The sequence below is a fragment of the Rhinopithecus bieti genome, unplaced genomic scaffold (assembly GCF_001698545.2).
Source record: "Rhinopithecus bieti isolate Rb0 unplaced genomic scaffold, ASM169854v2 scaffold_11691, whole genome shotgun sequence".
Taxonomy (NCBI): domain Eukaryota; kingdom Metazoa; phylum Chordata; class Mammalia; order Primates; family Cercopithecidae; genus Rhinopithecus; species Rhinopithecus bieti.
In genome coordinates, this window is record NW_016806788.1 from 5,724 (window position 1) to 12,525 (window position 6,802).

Below are 6,802 nucleotides of genomic sequence, written 5' to 3' on the forward strand. Positions count from 1 at the left end.
TTACAGGCGCCCACCACTACACCTGGCTAATTTTTTTGTATTTTTATAGAGACAGGGTTTCACCATGTTGGCCAGGCTGGTCTTGAACTCTTGACCTCAGGTGATCCACCTGCCTCGGCCTCCCAAAGTGCTGGGATTACAGGCGTGAGCCACTGTGCCCAGCCTGGAAATTTTTATACATTGTTGGTGGAAATGTAAATTAATACAGCCACTATGAAAACCAGCATGGAGATCTCTCAAAAAACTAAAAATAGAACTAAGATATGATCCAGCAATCCCACTACTGGGTATTTATCCAAAGGAAATTAAATTAGCATATAAAAGAATACCTGCACCCCCCCATGTTTATTGCAGGACTGCTTACAACAGCAAAGATATAGACTCAAGGTAAGTGTCCATCAACAGAGGAATGGATAAAGAAAATGTGGTTATATACACAATAGAATATTATTTGGCCATAAAAAAATGAAATGATGTCATTTATAGCAACTTGGATGGTACTGGACGTCATTATGCTTAGTGAAATAAACCAGGCACCAAAATACAAACATCACATGTTCTCACCCATATGTGGGAGCTAAAAATGTTGATCTGGAGGTAGAAAGTAAAATGATATATATTAGAGGTTGGGAAGGATATGTGTTCGGGAGATGAACAGAGAGGCTGGTTAATGGGTACAAACATACAGTTACATAGAAGGAATAAGTTCGAATGTTCAATAACAGAGTACGATGACTACAGTTAACAACGATGTATATTTCAAAATGGCTAGAAGAGAGGATTTGTAATGTCCCCAACACATAGAAATGATAAATACTTGAGGTGATGCATACTCTAAATACTCCGACTTGATCATTACACATACTTGCATGTAACAAAATATCACATGTACCTCATGAATATGTACAAATATTATGTATCAGTAAAAATTTGAAAATTAAACAACACACTCCAAATAATCCATGGGTAAAGAAATAAATCATAAGGGAAATCAGAAAACTGTTTTGAACAAAATGAAAATGAAATACACAACAAATTAAATTTTATGGGATTTAGTTAAAATAGTGCTTAGATGGAAATGTATGCTTGTAAATGTTTCTATTAGAAAAGTAAGATCTAGGAGTGATGTCAGCAAAGTGGCAGAATAGGAAGTCCCAGCCCTGATCCCATCACAGAAACACCAATTTAACAATATAGAGACCAAAATACCTTTACTAGTAATTCAGAATCCAGTTAAGAAATTGTCGTTCTTCAAAAAAGCACAAAATCAGTAACAGCCACATTGAAACAGGTAAGAAGAGAAATTTCACTTTACCTGCATAAGCCACCCCCTTAACGCTGGCCCAGCTCAGTGCTGAGAGAGATAGTCTCAGCCCACGACTTCTCCTTCAGGAGGAGGAGATAGTGGAGCATGCATCCCTAGTATTTTGAGGCACTACCTGAGGGACCCGTTTCTGTCCTATCTCAACCAATCTCCAGTATGAGATTTCTGAGGGAACTGGCATAGTTTGAACACCTGGGGGCAGCCAAGAAAAAAGATAAAAGGTAGACAGCATACTGTAGCCAGCACAGTTCTGTAGGATCAGGAGAAGGAACAGGACCCCGAGACTACTTCTTCAGGAGGGAGGGAGAGGTGTGGAGCACGCCTCATCCAATGTTACAGCCTTTCAGCGTACTGCCCTAGGAAAAAGAAGGTAGCTTACTGTTGCCAGTAGGACTCTATGAGATTGGGAGAATGTGTATAACCATGAGCATGCACATCCATAGAAAAGGTTTGAGAGGCTCTCAAAGAATTAGTAACCCGAATATATAAGGAACTCAAATAATAACAACAGCAAATAATAATAATAATAATACAATTAAAATACGGGCAAATGATCTGAATTGACATTTCTCAAACGAAGACAAACAAATGGCCAAAAGGTATATGAAAAAATGCCCAACGTCACTAATCAGAGAAATGCAGGTCAAAACCACAATGAAACTTCGTCTCACCCCCGTTAAAATGGTTATTATCAAAAAGACAAATTAGAATATGTGGAAGAAGGCAAAAAAAAGAAAACAAAAGCAAAAAGACCAAAAATAACAAATGTGGATAAGGATGTGGAGAAAAGGGAACTCTTATACATTGTTGGTGGGAATGTAAAGTAGTACAGTCATTATGGAAAAAAAGTGTGGAATTTTCTCAAAAAACTAAAAATAGAACTACCATATAATCCATAAATCCCACTACTGGGTATTTATCCAAAAGAAAGTAAATCAATATATCGAAGAGATCTCTGCAACCTCATGTTTATTACAGCACTGTTCACAGTAGCCACAATTTGTAATCAACCTAAATGTCCATCAGCAGATGAGTGGATAAAGAAAATGTGGTACATATACGCAGTGGAATACTATTCAACTATGAAAATGAATGAAATTCTGTCATTCATGGCAACCTGGATGAACCTGGAGGATAGGATATAATGTTAAGTGAAATAAGTCAGGTACAGACAGAAATTCTCACTCATATGTGGGAGCTAAAAAAATTCAGCTTATAGAAGTAGAAGGTAGAATCATGGTCATTAAAAGCTGGAAAGGGGAGGGAGGAAGGTAGGGTAGGGAAAAGCTAGTTAACAGATACAAAATTATGGCTAGATGGGAGGAATAAGTTATAGTGTTCTATAGCACTATAGGGTGAATATAGTTTACAATAATTTATTGTATATGTTTTAAAGCTAGAAAAGAGAATTTTTAATGTTCCCAACACAAAGAAATGATAAACGATTGAGGTGATGGCTATCCTAATGAACCTGGTTTAATAATTACACATTGTATTCACGTATCAAAGTACTACACTGTACCACATAAATATGTATAATTATTATGTGTCAACTAAAAATAAAATGAAAAAAAAAACATGTGATTTAAGGCCGCCCCTAAAAAAATTAAAACTAAAAATAGAATTACTATATGATACACCAATCCCACTACTGGGTATGTGCCCAAAGGAATTGAAATCAATATGCCAAAAAGATGTCTGCACTCTGATGTTCACTGCAGCATTATTCACAACAGCCAAGACATGGAAAAACCTAAATGACCATAAAAGGATGAATAAATTTTAACAATGTCATATATATATGTCTCATATATAATATATATATCATATGTATATAAACATTGTTAAAACATTGTTGTTGTATCTGTAAGATGTTTTACGTAAGCCTCATGGTAACCACAAAACAGACATATATGTATGTCTCATATATATATATATACACACACACAATTGAACACTACTCACCCTTAAAAGAACAGGAAATTCTATTTGTAACAACTTGAATGAATGAATAAACCTAGAGAACATTATGTTAAGTGAAATAAGCCAGGCACAGAGAGACAGAAACCATATGATCTCACTTTTATCTGGAATCTAAAAGAGCTTAACTCCTAGAAGTAGAGAGTAGAATGGTGGTTACCAGAGGCTGGGGAGAAAGGGGTGGGAATGGACAGGCAAAGGGGAGATGTTGGTCAATGATTACAATGTTACAGTTAGATTAATAAGTTCTGGTGTACCATTGCACAGCACAGGGACTCTAATTAATACTAATGTATATTTCAGAATAGCTAAAAGAGAATATTTAAAAATGTTCTTTCAGCCAAGCATGGTGGCTCAGGCCTATAATCCCAGTGCTTTGAGAGGCTGAGGTGGGAGGATCACTTGAGTTGAGGACTTTGAGACCAGCCTGCGCAACATAGTTAGACCCTGTCTCTATCCATCAATTAATCAATCAATATTCTTCCCACAAAGAAATAATAAATATTTGATGTGATGTATATACTAATTAATTCCACGTGTATGCATGTATCAAAACATTACATTGTACCCCATAAGTACATACAATTAAAAAATAAAATAAGACTTTTTTAAAAAGCCATACAAAAGCACAGTTGCAAATGATATGGTGTAACCATGAAGTGCTGGCAGAAAGACCATCTCAGTGTGCAATAATCTGAAATATGATCAGTGTTTTTAAAGCTTAAAAACATAATAGCTACAATAATTAAGGGATATACAATATAAAATATGTAAATTGTACCATTGTACACATAAAATGTGTGCAGGGTGGAGTTAAAGTTTACAGTTGTTTAATGTGATCAGAGTCAAGTTGTTATCAGCTCAAACTAGCTTGTCGTATCTGTAAGATGTTTTATGTAAGCCTCATGGTAACCACAAAACAAACCTATAGTAGACATACAATGATAAAAAGTAAGTAATCAAAGTATAGTACTAGAGAAAATAATCTAATCATAAAGAAAGACAGCAAGAGAAAGAACAAAGGCTCTATAAAATAACCAGAAAGGCCAGGCACGGTGGCTCATGCCTGTAATCCCAGCACTTTGGGAGGCCAAGGCAGGCAGATCAAACTCCTGAGGTCAGGAGTTTGAGACCAGCCTGGCCAACATGGCAAAATTCAGTCTCTACTAAAAATACAAAAATTAGCCCGGCCTGGTGGCACATACCTGTAATCCCAGCTACTCGGGAGGCTGAGGCAGGAGAATCACTTGAACCTGGGAGGCGGAGGTTGCAGTGAGCTGAGATAGTGCCATTGCACTCCAGTCTGGGCAACAAGAGTGAAATTCCATCTAAGAAAAAAACAAAACAAAACAAAAAAAACAGAAAAACAACAAAATAGCAGAAGTTCTTATCTATCAATAATTATCTTGATTAAATTCTCCAATCAAAAGGCATAGAGTGACTGAATGAATAAAAAACAAGACCCAACTATGTGCTCCCTAGAAGAGACTCACTTAACTTTTAAGGTCACACATGGATTGAAAGTGAAAGGATGGGATGCAAATGAAAACCAAAAGAGAACAGGGGTAGTGATACGTATTTAAGACAAAATAAACTTTAGGTCAAAAACTAAAACAAGACTGATACGGTTTGGATCTGTGTCCCCACCAAATCTCATGTTGAATTGTAATCCCTAATGTTAGAGGTGAGGCCTAATGGGAGGTTTTTGGATCATGGCAAAGGATTTCTCATGAATGGTTTTGCACCATCCCCCTTGATACTGTCCTTGTGATAGTGAATGGGTTCTCGTGAGATCTGGTTGTTTAAAAGTGTGTGGCACCTCTGGCCCTCTCTCTCTCACTCCTGCTCTGGCCATGTGACATTACTGCTCTTCCTTAGCCTTTTGCCATGATTGTAAGTTTCCTGAGGTCTCCCCAGAAGCCAAGCAGATGCCAGCAGCATGCATCCTGTACAGCCTGCAGAATTGTGAGCCAATTAAACCTCTTTTCTTTATAAATTACCCAGTCTCAGGTATTTCTGTATAGCAATGTGAGAATGGACTAATACAGAGACTAAGAGTGTCATTATATAATGATAAAGCAAACAATTTATCAAGAAGATATATTATAAATATATATGCATACAACATTGGAGCACCTACATATATAAAGCAAATGTTAATAGATTCAAACACAGACTGTAATATAATAATATTAGGAAACTTAAATACCCTACTTTCAACAATAGACAGATCATCAAGTCAGGAAATTAATAAGGGAATATCAGACTTGAAATACACTTTAGACCAAATGGACAGAGCAGACATATAAAAAACATTCCATTCAATGGCAACAGAATACACATTCCTCTCAAGAGCACACGAAACATTCTCCAGGGTACAGCATACGTTAGGTCACAAAACAAGTCTTTTTTTTTTTTTTTGAGACGGAGTTTCACTCTTCTTGCGCAGGCTGGAGTGCAATGGCATGATCTTGGCTCACTGCAACCTCCATCTCCCGAATTCAACCGATTCTCCTGCCTCAGACTCATGAGTAGCTAGGATTACAGGCATGCGCCACTACACCCAGCTAATTTTTGTGTTTTTAGTAGAGATGGGGTTTCTCCATGTTGGTCAGGCTGGTCTTGAACTCCTGACCTCAGGTGATCCTCCTGCCTCGGCCTCCCAAAGTGCTGGGATTACAGGCGTGAGCCACTGTGCCTGGCCAAAACAAGTCTTAACAAATTTAATTAGATTGAAATACTATCAAGTGTCTTTTTCAACCAGAAAGGTATGAAACTAGAAATAAATAACAAAAAGAATTTTGGGAAATTCACAAATAAATGAAAATTAAACAACATGCTCCTAAACAACCAATTGGTCAATAAATAAATTAAAGACAAAATTTAAAAATATCTTGAGGCAAACGAAAATGGAAACAAAACATACCAAAACTTATGGGATTCAGCAAAGAGGAAATTTTATAGCAATAAACACCTACAGTAAAAAAGAAGAATGATCGGCCAGGCGCAGTGGCACACGCCTGTAATCCCAGCACTTTGGGAGGCCAAGGCGGGTGGATCACCTGAGGTCGGGAGTTCGAGACCTGCCTGACCAACATGGAGAAACCCCGTCTCTACTAAAAATACAAAATTAGCCAGGTGTGGTGGCACATGTCTGTAAGCCCAGCTACTCTGGAGGCTGAGGCAGGAGAATTGCTTGAACCTGGGAGGTTGCAGTGAGCTAAGATGACACCACTGCACTCCAGCCTGGGCAACAAGAGCGAAACTCTGTCTCAAAAAAAACAAAACAAACAAACAAAAAAACAAAAAGAAGAATGATCACAAATAAACAACCTAAAGTTATGTCTCAAGGAATTCATTCTTTTTATGGCTGAATGGTACTCCATTGTGTATAAGTACCACATTTTCTTTTTTTTGTTTGATCCTGACTCTCACTCTTTTGCCCAGGCTGGAGTGCAGTGGCTCGATCTCTGTTCACTGCAACCTCTGCCTCCCGGG